The sequence below is a fragment of the Saimiri boliviensis genome, chromosome 19 (assembly GCF_048565385.1).
Source record: "Saimiri boliviensis isolate mSaiBol1 chromosome 19, mSaiBol1.pri, whole genome shotgun sequence".
Classification (NCBI taxonomy): domain Eukaryota; kingdom Metazoa; phylum Chordata; class Mammalia; order Primates; family Cebidae; genus Saimiri; species Saimiri boliviensis.
The window spans coordinates 44,336,300-44,353,767 of NC_133467.1; positions in this window are offsets into that span (position 1 = coordinate 44,336,300).

A 17,468-nucleotide genomic window follows, 5' to 3' on the forward strand; every position below is an offset into this window, starting at 1 on the left:
CCGCCCTAGAGACGCTTATAAGAGTTAGCAGTAAGAATGCGTTTAAAACACAGAAGACCCGCTTCTTACGAACTCATCTGCTGTGTGTTGGATCCTTTTAGGAAGTTGCATCTATGTTTAAATTCAGCGAGGTAGAAACAGGTTTCTTCTAAAAGCTGCGATTGGACATTCCAGAGTGGATGGGAGAACAGGCTGTAAAGTGAAATACCTTGCTCTACAACCAAAACGGAGCTATCTAGCAGAATGGTTGTCAATGTGTGTATTCAACTTCCAGAGTTAAACTGATGTGTGTTTGCAGCAGTTCAGAAACCCTTTGTTTGGAGAATGCAGAAACAGTCATTTCCAGCCCTAGAGACCCATATAAGGGTTTTCAGTAAGAATGCGTCTAAAACACAGAAGACCCTCTTCTAACGAACTCATCTGCTGTGTGTTGGTTCCTTTTAGGAAGTTGCATCTATGTTTAGATTCAGCGAGGAAGAAACAGGTTTCTTCTTAAAGCTGCGTTTGGACATTCCAGAGTGGATGGGAGAACAGGCTGTAAAGAGAAATACCTTGCTCTACAACCAAAACCGAGCTATCTAGCAGAATGGTTGTCAATGTGTGTATTCAACTTCCAGAGTTAAACTGATGTGTGTTTGCAGCAGTTCAGAAACCCTTTCTTTGCGGAATGCAGAAACAGTCTTTTCCCGCCCTAGAGATGCTTATAAGAGTTAGCAGTAAGAATGAGTTTAAAACACAGAAGACCCGCTTCTTACGAACTCATCTGCTGTGTGTTGGATCCTTTTAGGAAGTTGCATCTATGTTTAGATTCAGCGAGGTAGAAACACGTTTCTTCTAAAAGCTGCGATTGGACATTCCAGAGTGGATTGGAGAACAGGCTGTAAAGTGAAATACCTTGCTCTACAACCAAAACCGAGCTATCTAGCAGAATGGTTGTCAATGTGTGTATTCAACTTCCAGAGTTAAACTGATGTGTGTTTGCAGCAGTTCAGAAACCCTTTCGTTGGAGAATGCAGAAACAGTCATTTCCAGCCCTAGAGACGCATATAAGAGTTAGCAGTAAGAATGCGTTTAAAACACAGAAGACTCGCTTCTTACGAACTCATCTGCTGTGTCTTGGTTCCTTTTAGGAAGTTGCGTCTATGTTTAGATTCAGAGAGGTAGAAACACGTTTCTTCTAAAAACTGCGTTTGGACATTCCAGAGTGGATGGGAGAACAGGCTGTAAAGAGAAATACCTTGCTCTAAAACCAAAACGGAGCTATCTAGCAGAATGGTTGTCAATGTGTGTATTCAACTTCCAGAGTTAAACTGATGTGTGTTTGCAGCAGTTCAGAAACCCTTTCTTTGGAGAATGCAGAAACAGTCTTTTCCTGCCCTAGAGACGCTTATAAGAGTTAGCAGTAAGAATGCGTTTAAAACACAGGAGACCCGCTTCTTACGAACTCATCTGCTTTGTGTTGGTTCTTTTTAGGAAGTGGCATCTATGTTTAGATTCAGCGAGGTAGAAACACGTTTCTTCTAAAAGCTGCGTTTGGACATTCCAGAGTGGATGGGAGAACAGGCTGTAAAGAGAAATACCTTGCTCTAAAACCAAAACGGAGCTATCTAGCAGAATGTTTCTCAATGTGTGGATTCAACTTCCAGAGTTAAACTGATGTGTGTTTGCAGCAGTTCAGAAACCCTTTCTTTGCAGAATGCAGAAACAGTCTTTTCCCGCCCTAGAGACGCTTATAAGAGTTAGCGGTAAGAATGCGTTTAAAACACAGAAGACCCACTTCTTACGAACTCATCTGCTGTGTGTTGGATCCTTTTAGGAAGTTGCATCTATGTTTAGATTCAGCGAGGTAGAAACAGGTTTCTTCTAAAAGCTGCGATTGGACATTCCAGAGTGGATGGGAGAACAGGCTGTAAAGTGAAATACCTTGCTCTACAACCAAAACCGAGCTATCTAGCAGAATGGTTGTCAATGTGTGTATTCAACTTCCAGAGTTAAACTGATGTGTCTTTGCAAAAGTTCAGAAACCCTTTCTTTGGAGAATGCAGAAAGAGTCTTTTCCCGCCCTAGAGACGCTTATAAGAGTTAGCAGTAAGAATGCGTTTAAAACACAGAAGACCCGCTTCTTACGAACTCATCTGCTTTGTGTTGGTTGCTTTTAGGAAGTGGCATTTATGTTTAGATTCAGCGAGGTAGAAACACGTTTCTTCTAAAAGCTGCGTTTGGACATTCCAGGGTGGATGGGAGAACAGGCTGTAAAGAGAAATACCTTGCTCTAAAACGAAAACGGAGCTATCAAGCAGAATGGTTGTCAATGTGTGTATTCAACTTCCAGAGTTAAACTGATGTGTGTTTGCAGCAGTTCAGAAACCCTTTCTTTGGAGAATGCAGAAACAGTCATTTCCAGCCCTAGAGACCCATATAAGGGTTTTCAGTAAGAATGTGTCTAAAACACAGAAGACCGACTTCTAACGAACTCATCTACTGTGTGTTGGTTCCTTTTAGGAAGTTGCAACTATGTTTAGATTCAGCGAGGAAGAAACAGGTTTCTTCTAAAAGCTGCGTTTGGGCATTCCAGAGTGGATGGGAGAACAGGCTGTAAAGAGAAATACCTTGCTCTAAAACCAAAGCGGAGCTATCTAGCAGAATGGTTGTCAATGTGTGTATTCAACTTCCAGAGTTAAACTGATGTGTGTTTGCAGCGGTTCAGAAACCCTTTCTTTGGAGAATGCAGAAACAGTCTTTTCCCGCCCTGGAGACGCTAATAAGAGTTAGCAGTAAGAATGCGTTTAAAACACAGAAGACCCGCTTCTTACGAACTTATCTGCTGTGTGTTGGTTCCTTTTAGGAAGTTACATCTATGTTTACATTCAGCGAGGTAGAAACACGTTTCTTCTAAAAGCTGCGTTTGGACATTCCAGAGTGGATGGGAGAACAGGCTGTAAAGAGAAATACCTTGCTCTAAAACCAAAACGGAGCTATCTAGCAGAATGGTTGTCAATGTGTGTATTCAACTTCCAGAGTTAAACTGATGTGTGTTTGCAGCAGTTCAGAAACCCTTTCTTTGGAGAATGCAGAAACAGTCTTTTCCCGCCCTAGAGAAGCTTATAAGAGTTAGCAGTAAGAATGCGTTTAAAACACAGAACACCCGCTTCTTACGAACTCATCTGCTGTGTGTTGGTTCCTTTTAGGAAATTTCATCTATGTTTAGATTCAGCGAGGAAGAAACACGTTTCTTCTAAAAGCTGCGTTTGGACATTCCAGAGTGGATGGGAGAACAGGCTGTAAAGAGAAATACCTTGCTCTACAACCAAAACGGAGCTATCTAGCAGAATGGTTGTCAATATGTGTATTCAACTTCCAGAGTTAAACTGATGTGTGTTTGCAGCAGTTCAGAAACAATTTCTTTGCAGAATGCAGAAACAGTCTTTTCCCGCCCTAGAGACGCTTATAAGAGTTAACAGTAAGAATGCGTTTAAAACACAGAACACCCGCTTCTTACGAACTCATCTGCTGTGTGTTGGATCCTTTTAGGAAGTTGCATCTGTGTTTAGATTCAGCTTGGTAGAAACACGTTTCTTCTAAAAGCTGCGATTGGACATTCCAGAGTGGATGGGAGAACAGGCTGTAAAGTGAAATACCTTGCTCTACAACCAAAACCGAGCTATCTAGCAGAATGGTTGTCAATGTGTGTATTCAACCTCCAGAGTTAAACTGATGTGTGTTTGCAGCAGTTCAGAAACCCTTTCTTTGGAGAATGCAGAAACAGTCATTTCCAGCCCTAGAGACCCATATAAGGGTTTTCAGTAAGAATGCGTCTAAAACACAGAAGACCCACTTCTAACGAACTCATCTACTGTGTGTTGGTTCCTTTTAGGAAGTTGCAACTATGTTTAGATTCAGCGAGGAAGAAACAGGTTTCTTCTAAAAGCTGCGATTGGACATTCCAGAGTGGATGGGAGAACAGGCTGTAAAAAGAAATACCTTGCTCTAAAACCAAAGCGGAGCTATCTAGCAGAATGGTTGTCAATGTGTGTATTCAAATTCCAGAGTTAAAATGATGTGTGTTTGCAGCAGTTCAGAGACGCTTTCTTTGGAGAATGCAGAAACAGTCTTTTCACGCCCTAGAGAAGCTTATAATAGTTAGCAGTAAGAATGTGTTTAAAACACAGAACACCCACCTCTTACGAACTCATCTGCTGTGTGTTGGTTCATTTTAGGAAATTTCATCTGTGTTTAGATTCAGCGAGGAAGAAACACGTTTCTTCTAAAAGCTGCTTTTGGACATTCCAGAGTGGATGGGAGAACAGGCTGTAAAGTGAAATACCTTGCTCTACAACCAAAATCGAGCTATCTAGCAGAATGGTTGTCAATGTGTGTATTCAACTTCCAGAGTTAAACTGATGTGTGTTTGCAGCAGTTCAGAAACCCTTTCTTTGGAGAATGCAGAAACAGTCTTTTCCCGCCCTAGAGGCGCTTATAAGTGTTAGCTGTAAGAATGCGTTTAAAACACAGAAGACCCGCTTCTTACGAACTCATCTGCTGTGTGTTGGTTCCTTTTAGGAACTTGCATCTATGTTTAGACTTAGCGAGGTAGAAACACGTTTCTTCTAAAAGCTGCGTTTGGACATTCCAGAGTGGATGGGAGAACAGGCTGTAAAGAGAAAAACCTTGCTCTACAACCAAAACGGAGCTATCTAGCAGAATGGTTGTCAATGGGTGTATTCAACTTCCAGAGTTAAACTGATGTGTGTTTGCAGCAGTTCAGAAACCCTTTCTTTGCAAAATGCAGAAACAGTCTTTTCCCGCCCTAGAGACGCTTATAAGAGTTAGCAGTAAGAATGCGTTTAAAACACAGAAGACCCGCTTCTTACGAACTCATCTGCTGTGTGTTGGATCCTTTTAGGAAGTTGCATCTATGTTTAGATTCAGCGAGGTAGAAACAGGTTTCTTCTAAAAGCTTCGATTGGACATTCCAGAGTGGATGGGAGAACAGGCTGTAAAGTGAAATACCTTGCTCTACAACCAAAACCGAGCTATCTAGCAGAATAGTTGTCAATGTGTGTATTCAACTTCCAGAGTTAAACTGATGTGTCTTTGCAAAAGTTCAGAAACCCTTTCTTTGGAGAATGCAGAAAGAGTCTTTTCCCGCCCTAGATACGCTTATAAGTGTTAGCAGTAAGAATGCGTTTAAAAGACAGGAGACCCGCTACTTACGAACTCATCTGCTGTGTGTTGGTTCCTTTTAGGAAGTTGCATCTATGTTTAGATTCAGCGAGGTAGAAACACGTTTCTTCTAAAAGATGCGTTTGGACATTCCAGGGTGGATGGGAGAACAGGCTGTAAAGAGAAATACCTTGCTCTTAAACCAAAATGGATCTATCTAGCAGAATGGTTGTCAATGTGTGTATTCAACTTCCAGAGTTAAACTGATGTGTTTTTGCAACAGTTCAGAAACCCTTTCTTTGGAGAATGCAGAAACAGTCTTTTCCCGCCCTAGAGACGCTTATAAGAGTTAGCAGTAAGTATGCGTTTAAAACACAGAAGAACCGCTTCTTACGAACTCATCTGTTGTGTGTTGGTTCCTTTTAGGAAGTTGCATGTATGTTTAGATTCAGCGAGATAGAAACACCTTTCTTCTAAAAGCTGCGTTTGGACATTCCAGCGTGGATGGGAGAACAGGCTGTATAGAGAAATACCTTGCTCTAAAACCAAAACGGAGCTATCTAGCAGAATGGTTGTCAATGTGTGTATTCAACTTCCAGAGTTAAACTGATGTGTGTTTGCAGCAGTTCAGAAACCCTTTCTTTGGAGAATGCAGAAACAGTCATTTCCAGCCCTAGAGACCCATATAAGTGTTTTCAGTAAGAATGCGTCTAAAACGCAGAAGACCCTCTTCTAACGAACTCATCTGCTGTGTGTTGGTTCCTTTTAGGAAGTTGCATCTATGTTTAGATTCAGCGAGGAAGAAACAGGTTTCTTCTTAAAGCTGCGTTTGGACATTTCAGAGTGGATGGGAGAACAGGCTGTAAAGAGAAATACCTTGCTCTACAACCAAAACCGAGCTATCTAGCAGAATGGTTGTCAATGTGTGTATTCAACTTCCAGAGTTAAACTGATGTGTGTTTGCAGCAGTTCAGAAACCCTTTCTTTGCAGAATGCAGAAACAGTCTTTTCCCGCTTTAGAGACGCTTATAAGAGTTGGCAGTAAGAATTCGTTTAAAACACAGAAGACCCGCTTCTTACGAACTCATCTGCTGTGTGTTGGATCCTTTTAGGAAGTTGCATCTATGTTTAGATTCAGCGAGGTAGAAACACGTTTCTTCTAAAAGCTGCGATTGGACATTCCAGAGTGGATGGGAGAACAGGCTGTAAAGTGAAACACCTTGCTCTACAACCAAAACCGAGCTATCTAGCAGAATGGTTGTCAATTTGTGTATTCAACTTCCAGAGTTAAACTGATGTGTGTTTGCAACAGTTCAGAAACCCTTTCTTTGGAGAATGCAGAAACAGTCTTTTCCCGCCCTAGAGACGCATATAAGTGTTAGCAGTAAGAATGCGTTTAAAACACAGAAGACCCGCTTCTTACGAACTCATCTGTTGTGTGTTGGTTCCTTTTAGGAAGTTGCATGTATGTTTAGATTCAGCGAGATAGAAACACCTTTCTTCTAAAAGCTGCGTTTGGACATTCCAGCGTGGATGGGAGAACAGGCTGTAAAGAGAAATACCTTGCTCTAAAACCAAAACGGAGCTATCTAGCAGAATGGTTATCAATGTGTGTATTCAACTTCCAGAGTTAAGCTAATGTGTGTTTGCAGCAGTTCAGAAACCCTTTCTTTGGAGAATGCAGAAACAGTCTTTTCCCGCCCTAGAGACCCTTATAAGAGTTAGCAGTAAGAATGCGTTTAAAACACAGAAGACCCGCCTCTTACGGACTCGTCTGCTGTGTGTTGGTTCCTTTTAGGAAGGTGCATCTATGTTTAGATTCAGCGAGGTAGAAACACGTTTCTTCCAATAGCTGCGTTTGGACATTCCAGAGTGGATGGGAGAACAGGCTGTAAAGTGAAATACCTTGCTCTACAACCAAAACCGAGCTATCTAGCAGAATGGTTTTCAATCTGTGTATTCAACTTCCAGAGTTAAACTGATGTGTGTTTGCAGCAGTTCAGAAACACTTTCTTTGGAGAGTGCAGAAACAGTCTTTTCCCGCCCTAGAGACGCTTATAAGAGTTAGCAGTAAGAATGCGTTTAAAACACAGAAGACCCGCTTCTTTCGAACTCATCTGCTGTGTTTTGGTTCCTTTTAGGATGTTGCATCTATGTTTAGATTCAGCGAGGAAGAAACACGTTTCTTCTAAAAGCTGCGTTTGGACATTCGAGAGTGGATGGGAGAACAGGCTGTAAAGCGAAATACCTTGCTCTACAACCCAAACGGAGCTATCTAGCAGAATGGTTGTCAATGTGTGTATTCAGCTTCCAGAGTTAAACTGATGTGTGTTTGCAGCAGTTCAGAAACCCTTTCTTTGGAGAATGCAGAAAGAGTCATTTCCCGCCCTAGAGACGCTTATAAGGTTTAGCAGTAAGAATGCGTTTAAAACACAGAAGACCCGCTTCTTACGAACTCATCTGCTGTGTGTTGGTTCCTTTTAGGAAGTTGCATCTATGTTTAGATTCAGCGAGGTAGAAACACGTTTCTCCTAAAAGCTGCGTTTGGACATTCCAGGGTGGATGGGAGAACAGGCTGTAAAGAGAAATACCTTGCTCTAAAACCAAAACGGAGCTATCTAGCAAAATGCTTGTCAATGTGTGTATTCAACTTCCAGAGTTAAACTGATGTGTGTTTGCAGCAGTTCAGAAACCCTTTCTTTGGAGAAAGTAGAAACAGTCATTTCCAGCCCTAGAGACCCATATAAGGGTTTTCAGTAAGAATGCGTCTAAAACACAGAAGACCCACTTCTAACGAACTCATTTGTTGTGTGTTGGTTCCTTTTAGGAAGTTGCATCTATGTTTAGATTCAGAGAGGAAGAAACAGGTTTCTTCTAAAAGCTGCGTTTGGACATTCCAGAGTGGATGGGAGAACAGGATGTAAAGAGAAATACCTTGCTCTAAAACCAAAACGGAGCTATCTAGCAGAATGGTTGTCAATGTGTGTATTCAACTTCCAGAGTTAAACTGATGTGTGTTTGCAGCAGTTCAGAAACCCTTTCTTTGGAGAATGCAGAAACAGTCTTTTCCGGCCCTAGAGACGCTTATAAGAGTTAGCAGTAAGAATGCGTTTAAAACACAGAAGACCCGCTTCTTACGGACTCATCTGCTGTGTGTTGGTTCCTTTTAGGAAGTTGCATCTATGTTTAGATTCAGCGAGGTAGAAACACGTTTCTTCTAATAGCTGCGATTGGACATTCCAGAGTGGATGGGAGAACAGGCTGTAAAGCGAAATACCTTGCTCTAAAACCAAAATGGAGCTATCTAGCAGAATGGTTGTCAATGTGTGTATTCATCTTCCAGATTTAAACTGATGTGTGTTTGCAGCAGTTCAGAAACCCTTTCTTTGGAGAATGCAGAAACAGTCTTTTCCCGCCCTAGAGACGCTTATAAGAGTTAGCAGTAAGAATGCGTTTAAAACACAGAAGACCCGCTTCTTACGAACTCATCTGCTGTGTGTTGGTTCCTTTTAGGAAGTTGCATCTATGTTTACATTCAGCGAGGTAGAAACACGTTTCTTCTAAAAGCTGCGTTTGGACATTCCAGAGTGGATGGGAGAACAGGCTGTAAAGAGAAATACCTTGCTCTAAAACCAAAACGGAGCTATCTAGCAGAATGGTTGTCAATGTGTTTATTCAACTTCCAGAGTTAAACTGATGTGTGTTTGCAGCAGTTCAGAAACCCTTTCTTTGGAGAATGCAGAAACAGTCTTTTCCCGCCCTAGAGACGCTTATAAGAGTTAGCAGTAAGAATGCGTTTAAAACACAGAACACCCACTTCTTACGAACTCATCTGCTGTGTGTTGGTTCCTTTTAGGAAATTTCATCTATGTTTAGATTCAGCGAGGAAGAAACACGTTTCTTCTAAAAGCTGCGTTTGGACATTCGAGAGTGGATGGGAGAACAGGCTGTAAAGCGAAATACCTTGCTCTACAACCCAAACGGAGCTATCTAGCAGAATGGTTGTCAATGTGTGTATTCAGCTTCCAGAGTTAAACTGATGTGTGTTTGCAGCAGTTCAGAAACCCTTTCTTTGGAGAATGCAGAAAGAGTCATTTCCCGCCCTAGAGACGCTTATAAGGGTTAGCAGTAAGAATGCGTTTAAAACACAGAAGACCCGCTTCTTACGAACTCATCTGCTGTGTGTTGGTTCCTTTTAGGAAGTTGCATCTATGTTTAGATTCAGCGAGGTAGAAACACGTTTCTCCTAAAAGCTGCGTTTGGACATTCCAGGGTGGATGGGAGAACAGGCTGTAAAGAGAAATACCTTGCTCTAAAACCAAAACGGAGCTATCTAGCAAAATGCTTGTCATTGTGTGTATTCAACTTCCAGAGTTAAACTGATGTGTGTTTGCAGCAGTTCAGAAACCCTTTCTTTGGAGAAAGTAGAAACAGTCATTTCCAGCCCTAGAGACCCATATAAGGGTTTTCAGTAAGAATGCGTCTAAAACACAGAAGACCCACTTCTAACGAACTCATCTGTTGTGTGTTGGTTCCTTTTAGGAAGTTGCATCTATGTTTAGATTCAGAGAGGAAGAAACAGGTTTCTTCTAAAAGCTGCGTTTGGACATTCCAGAGTGGATGGGAGAACAGGCTGTAAAGAGAAATACCTTGCTCTAAAACCAAAACGGAGCTATCTAGCAGAATGCTTGTCATGTGTGTATTCAACTTCCAGAGTTAAACTGATGTGTGTTTGCAGCAGTTCAGAAACCCTTTCTTTGGAGAATGCAGAAAATGTCTTTTCCCGCCCTAGAGACGCGTATAAGAGTTAGCAGTAAGAATGCGTTTAAAACACAGAAGACCCGCTTCTTACGGACTCATCTGCTGTGTGTTGGTTCCTTTTAGGAAGTTGCATCTATGTTTAGATTCAGCGAGGTAGAAACACGTTTCTTCTAATAGCTGCGATTGGACATTCCAGAGTGGATGGGAGAACAGGCTGTAAAGCGAAATACCTTGCCCTAAAACCAAAATGGAGCTATCTAGCAGAATGGTTGTCAATGTGTGTATTCATCTTCCAGATTTAAACTGATGTGTGTTTGCAGCAGTTCAGAAACCCTTTCTTTGGAGAATGCAGAAACAGTCTTTTCCCGCCCTAGAGACGCTTATAAGAGTTAGCAGTAAGAATGCGTTTAAAACACAGAAGACCCGCTTCTTACGAACTCATCTGCTGTGTGTTGGTTCCTTTTAGGGAGTTGCATCTATGTTTACATTCAGCGAGGTAGAAACACGTTTCTTCTAAAAGCTGCGTTTGGACATTCCAGAGTGGATGGGAGAACAGGCTGTAAAGAGAAATACCTTGCTCTAAAACCAAAACGGAGCTATCTAGCAGAATGGTTGTCAATGTGTTTATTCAACTTCCAGAGTTAAACTGATGTGTGTTTGCAGCAGTTCAGAAACCCTTTCTTTGGAGAATGCAGAAACAGTCTTTTCCCGCCCTAGAGACGCTTATAAGAGTTAGCAGTAAGAATGCGTTTAAAACACAGAACACCCACTTCTTACGAACTCATCTGCTGTGTGTTGGTTCCTTTTAGGAAATTTCATCTATGTTTAGATTCAGCGAGGAAGAAACACGTTTCTTCTAAAAGCTGCGTTTGGACATTCGAGAGTGGATGGGAGAACAGGCTGTAAAGCGAAATACCTTGCTCTACAACCCAAACGGAGCTATCTAGCAGAATGGTTGTCAATGTGTGTATTCAGCTTCCAGAGTTAAACTGATGTGTGTTTGCAGCAGTTCAGAAACCCTTTCTTTGGAGAATGCAGAAAGAGTCATTTCCCGCCCTAGAGACGCTTATAAGGGTTAGCAGTAAGAATGCGTTTAAAACACAGAAGACCCGCTTCTTACGAACTCATCTGCTGTGTGTTGGTTCCTTTTAGGAAGTTGCATCTATGTTTAGATTCAGCGAGGTAGAAACACGTTTCTCCTAAAAGCTGCGTTTGGACATTCCAGGGTGGATGGGAGAACAGGCTGTAAAGAGAAATACCTTGCTCTAAAACCAAAACGGAGCTATCTAGCAAAATGCTTGTCAATGTGTGTATTCAACTTCCAGAGTTAAACTGATGTGTGTTTGCAGCAGTTCAGAAACCCTTTCTTTGGAGAAAGTAGAAACAGTCATTTCCAGCCCTAGAGACCCATATAAGGGTTTTCAGTAAGAATGCGTCTAAAACACAGAAGACCCACTTCTAACGAACTCATTTGTTGTGTGTTGGTTCCTTTTAGGAAGTTGCATCTATGTTTAGATTCAGAGAGGAAGAAACAGGTTTCTTCTAAAAGCTGCGTTTGGACATTCCAGAGTGGATGGGAGAACAGGATGTAAAGAGAAATACCTTGCTCTAAAACCAAAACGGAGCTATCTAGCAGAATGGTTGTCAATGTGTGTATTCAACTTCCAGAGTTAAACTGATGTGTGTTTGCAGCAGTTCAGAAACCCTTTCTTTGGAGAATGCAGAAACAGTCTTTTCCGGCCCTAGAGACGCTTATAAGAGTTAGCAGTAAGAATGCGTTTAAAACACAGAAGACCCGCTTCTTACGAACTCATCTGTTGTGTGTTGGTTCCTTTTAGGAAGTTGCATCTATGTTTACATTCTGCGAGGTAGAAACACGTTTCTTCTAAAAGCTGCGTTTGGACATTCCAGAGTGGATGGGAAAACAGGGTGTAAAGAGAAATACCTTGCTCTAAAACCAAAACGGAGCTATCTAGCAGAATGGTTGTCAATGTGTGTATTCAACTTCCAGAGTTAAACTGATGTGTGTTTGCAGCAGTTCAGAAACCTTTTCTTTGGAGAATGCTGAAACAGTCTTTTCCCGCCCTAGAGACGCTTATAAGAGTTAGCAGTAAGAATGAGTTTAAAACACAGAACACCCACTTCTTACGAACTCATCTGCTGTGTGTTGGTTCCTTTTAGGAAATTTCATCTATGTTTAGATTCAGAGAGGAAGAAACACGTTTCTTCTAAAAGCTGCGTTTGGACATTCGAGAGTGGATGGGAGAACAGGCTGTAAAGAGAAATACCTTGCTCTACAACCCAAACGGAGCTATCTAGCAGAATGGTTGTCAATGTGTGTATTCAGCTTCCGGAGTTAAACTGATGTGTGTTTGCAGCAGTTCAGAAACCCTTTCTTTGCAGAATGCAGAAACAGTCTTTTCCCGCCCTAGAGACGCTTATAAGAGTTAACAGTAAGTATGCGTTTAAAACCAAGAAGACCGGCTTCTTAGGAACTCATCTGCTGTGTGTTGGATCCTTTTAGGAAGTTGCATCTATGTTTAGATTCAGCGAGGTAGAAACACGTTTCTTCCTAAAGCTGCGATTGGACATTCCAGAGTGGATGGGAGAACAGGCTGTAAAGTGAAATACCTTGCTCTACAACCAAAACCGAGCTATCTAGCAGAATGGTTGTCAATGTGTGTATTCAACTTCCAGAGTTAAACTGATGTGTGTTTGCAGCAGTTCAGAAACCCTTTCTTTGCAGAATGCAGAAACAGTCTTTTCCCGCCCTAGAGACCCTTATAAGAGTTAGCAGTAAGAATGCGTTTAAAACACAGAAGACCCGCTTCTTACGAACTCATCTGCTGTGTGTTGGTTCCTTTTAGGAAGTTGCATCTATGTTTAGATTCAGCGAGGTAGAAAGACGTTTCTCCTAAAAGCTGCGTTTGGACATTCCAGGGTGGATGGGAGAACAGGCTGTAAAGAGAAATACCTTGCTCTAAAACCAAAACGGAGCTATCTAGCAGAATGCTTGTCAATGTGTGTATTCAACTTCCAGAGTTAAACTGATGTGTGTTTGCAGCAGTTCAGAAACCCTTTCTTTGGAGAATGCAGAAAGAGTCATTTCCCGCCCTAGAGACGCTTATAAGGGTTAGCAGTAAGAATGCGTTTAAAACACAGAAGACCCGCTTTTTACGAACTCATCTGCTGTGTGTTGGTTCCTTTTAGGAAGTTGCATCTATGTTTAGATTCAGCGAGGTAGAAACACGGTTCTCCTAAAAGCTGCGTTTGGACATTCCAGGGTGGATGGGAGAACAGGCTGTAAAGAGAAATACCTTGCTCTAAAACCAAAACGGAGCTATCTAGCAAAATGATTGTCAATGTGTGTATTCAACTTCCAGAGTTAAACTGATGTGTGTTTGCAGCAGTTCAGAAACCCTTTCTTTGGAGAAAGCAGAAACAGTCATTTCCAGCCCTAGAGACCCATATAAGGGTTTTCAGTAAGAATGCGTCTAAAACACAGAAGACCCACTTCTAACGAACTCATCTGCTGTGTGTTGGTTCCTTTTAGGAAGTTGCATCTATGTTTAGATTCAGAGAGGAAGAAACAGGTTTCTTCTAAAAGCTGCGTTTGGACATTCCAGAGTGGATGGGAGAACAGGATGTAAAGAGAAATACCTTGCTCTAAAACGAAAACCGAGCTATCTAGCAGAATGGTTGTCAATGTGTGTATTCAAATTCCAGAGTTAAACTGATGTGTGTTTGCAGCAGTTCAGAAACCCTTTCTTTGGAGAATGCAGAAACAGTCTTTTCCGGCCCTAGAGACGCTTATAAGTGTTAGCAGTAAGAATGCGTTTAAAACACAGAAGACCCGCTTCTTACGGACTCATCTGCTGTGTGTTGGTTCCTTTTAGGAAGTTGCATCTATGTTTAGATTCAGAGAGGTAAAAACACGTTTCTTCTAATAGCTGCGATTGGACATTCCAGAGTGGATGGGAGAACAGGCTGTAAAGCGAAATACCTTGCTCTAAAACCAAAACGGAGCTATCTAGCAGAATGGTTGTCAATGTGTGTATTCATCTTCCAGAGTTAAACTGATGTGTGTTTGCAGCAGTTCAGAAACCCTTTCTTTGGAGAATGCAGAAACAGTCTTTTCCCGCCCTAGAGACGCTTATAAGAGTTAGCAGTAAGAATGCGTTTAAAACACAGAAGACCCGCTTCTTACGAACTCATCTGCTGTGTGTTGGTTCCTTTTAGGAAGTTGCATCTATGTTTACATTCAGCGAGGTAGAAACACGTTTCTTCTAAAAGCTGCGTTTGGACATTCCAGAGTGGATGGGAGAACAGGCTGTAAAGAGAAATACCTTGCTCTAAAACCAAAACGGAGCTATCTAGCAGAATGGTTGTCCATGTGTGTATTCAACTTCCAGAGTTAAACTGATGTGTGTTTGCAGCAGTTCAGAAACCCTTTCTTTGGAGAATGCAGAAACAGTCTTTTCCCGCCCTAGAGACGCTTATAAGAGTTAGCAGTAAGAATGCGTTTAAAACACAGAACACCCACTTCTTACGAACTCATCTGCTGTGTTTTGTTTCCTTTTAGGAAATTTCATCTATGTATAGATTCAGCGAGGAAGAAACACGTTTCTTCTAAAAGCTGCGTTTGGACATTCGAGAGTGGATGGGAGAACAGGCTGTAAAGTGAAATACCTTGCTCTACAACCAAAACCGAGCTATCTAGCAGAATGGTTGTCAATGTGTGTATTCAACTTCCAGAGTTAAACTGATGTGTGTTTGCAGCAGTTCAGAAACACTTTCTTTGGAGAATGCAGAAACAGTCTTTTCCCGCCCTAGAGACGCTTATAAGAGTTAGCCATAAGAATGCGTTTAAAACACAGAAGACCCGCTTCTTACGAACTCATCTGCTGTGTTTTGGTTCCTTTTAGGAAGGTGCATCTATGTTTAGATTCAGCGAGGTAGAAACACGTTTCTCCTAAAAGCTGCGTTTGGACATTCCAGAGTGGATTGGAGAACAGGCTGTAAAGAGAAATACCTTGCTCTAAAACCAAAATGGAGCTATCTAGCAGAATGGTTGTCAATGTGTGTATTCAACTGCCAGAGTTAAACTGATGTGTTTTTGCAGCAGTTCAGAAACCCTTTCTTTGGAGAATGCAGAAACAGTCATTTCCAGCCCTAGAGACGCATATAAGATTTATGAGTAAGAATGCGTTTAAAACACAGAAGACCCGCTTCTTACGAACTCATCTGCTGTGTCTTGGTTCCTTTTAGGAAGTTGCATCTATGTTTAGATTCAGAGAGGTAGAAACACGTTTCTTCTGAAAACTGCGTTTGGACATTCCAGAGTGGATGGGAGAACAGGCTGTAAAGAGAAATACCTTGCTCTAAAACCAAAACGGAGCTATCTAGCAGAATGGTTGTCAATGTGTGTATTCAACTTCCAGAGTTAAACTGATGTGTGTTTGCAGCAGTTCAGAAACCCTTTCTTTGCAGAATGCAGAAACAGTCTTTTCCCGCCCTAGAGACCCTTATAAGAGTTAGCAGTAAGAATGCGTTTAAAACACAGAAGACCCGCTTCTTACGAACTCATCTGCTGTGTGTTGGTTCCTTTTAGGAAGTTGCATCTATGTTTAGATTCAGCGAGGTAGAAAGACGTTTCTCCTAAAAGCTGCGTTTGGACATTCCAGGGTGGATGGGAGAACAGGCTGTAAAGAGAAATACCTTGCTCTAAAACCAAAACGGAGCTATCTAGCAGAATGCTTGTCAATGTGTGTATTCAACTTCCAGAGTTAAACTGATGTGTGTTTGCAGCAGTTCAGAAACCCTTTCTTTGGAGAATGCAGAAACAGTCATTTCCAGCCCTAGAGACGCATAAAAGAGTTTTCAGTAAGAATGCGTTTAAAACACAGAAGACGCACTTCTTACGAACTCATCTGCTGTGTCTTGGTTCCTTTTAGGAAGTTGCATCTATGTTTAGATTCAGAGAGGTAGAAACACGTTTCTTCTAAAAACTGCGTTTGGACATTCCAGAGTGGATGGGAGAACAGGCTGTAAAGAGAAATACCTTGCTCTAAAACCAAAACGGAGCTATCTAGCAGAATGGTTGTCAATGTGTGTATTCAACTTCCAGAGTTAAACTGATGTGTGTTTGCAGCAGTTCAGAAACCCTTTCTTTGGAGAATGCAGAAACAGTCTTTTCCTGCCCTAGTGACGCTTATAAGAGTTAGCAGTAAGAATGCGTTTAAAACACAGAAGACCCGCTTCTTACGAACTCATCTGCTTTGTGTTGGTTCCTTTTAGGTAGTGGCATCTATGTTTAGATTCAGCGAGGTAGAAAGACGTTTCTTCAAAAAGCTGCGTTTGGACATTCCAGAGTGGATGGGAGAACAGGCTGTAAAGAGAAATACCTTGCTCTAAAACCAAAACGGAGCTATCTAGCAGAATGCTTGTCAATGTGTGTATTCAACTTCCAGAGTTAAACTGATGTGTGTTTGCAGCAGTTCAGAAACCCTTTCTTTGGAGAATGCAGAAACAGTCATTTCCAGCCCTAGAGACGCATATAAGAGTTTTCAGTAAGAATGCGTTTAAAACACAGAAGACGCACTTCTTACGAACTCATCTGCTGTGTCTTGGTTCCTTTTAGGAAGTTGCATCTATGTTTAGATTCAGAGAGGTAGAAACACGTTTCTTCTAAAAACTGCGTTTGGACATTCCAGAGTGGATGGGAGAACAGGCTGTAAAGAGAAATACCTTGCTCTAAAACCAAAACGGAGCTATCTAGCAGAATGTTTGTCAATGTGTGTATTCAACTTCCAGAGTTAAACTGATGTGTGATTGCAGCAGTTCAGAAACCCTTTCTTTGGAGAATGCAGAAACAGTCTTTTCCCTCCCTAGAGACGCTTATGAGTTAGCAGTAAGAATGCGTTTAAAACACGGAAGACCCGCTTCTTACGAACTCATCTGCTGTGTGTTGGTTCCTTTTAGGAAGTTGCATCTATGTTTAGATTCAGCGAGGTAGAAACCTGTTTCTTCTAAAAGCTGCCTTTGGACATTCCAGGGTGGATGGGAGAACAGGCTGTAAAGAGAAATACCTTGCTCTAAAACCAAAAGGGAGCTATCAAGCAGAATGGTTGTCAATGTGTGTATTCAACTTCCAGAGTTAAACTGATGTGTGTTTGCAGCAGTTCAGAAACCCTTTCTTTGGAGAATGCCGAAACAGTCTTTTCCCGCCCTAGAGACGCTTATAAGAGTTAGCAGTAAGAATGCGTTTAAATCACAGAAGACCCGCTTCTTACGAACTCATCTGCTGTGTGTTGGATCCTTTTAGGAAGTTGCATCTATGTTTAGATTCAGAGAGGTAGAAACACGTTTCTTCAAAAAACAGCGTTTGGACATTCCAGGGTGGATGGGAGAACAGGCTGTAAAGTGAAATCCCTTGCTCTAGAACCAAAACCGAGCTATCTAGCAGAATGGTTGTCAATGTGTGTATTCAACTTCCAGAGTTAAACTGATGTGTGTTTGCAGCAGTTCAGAAACCCTTTCTTTGG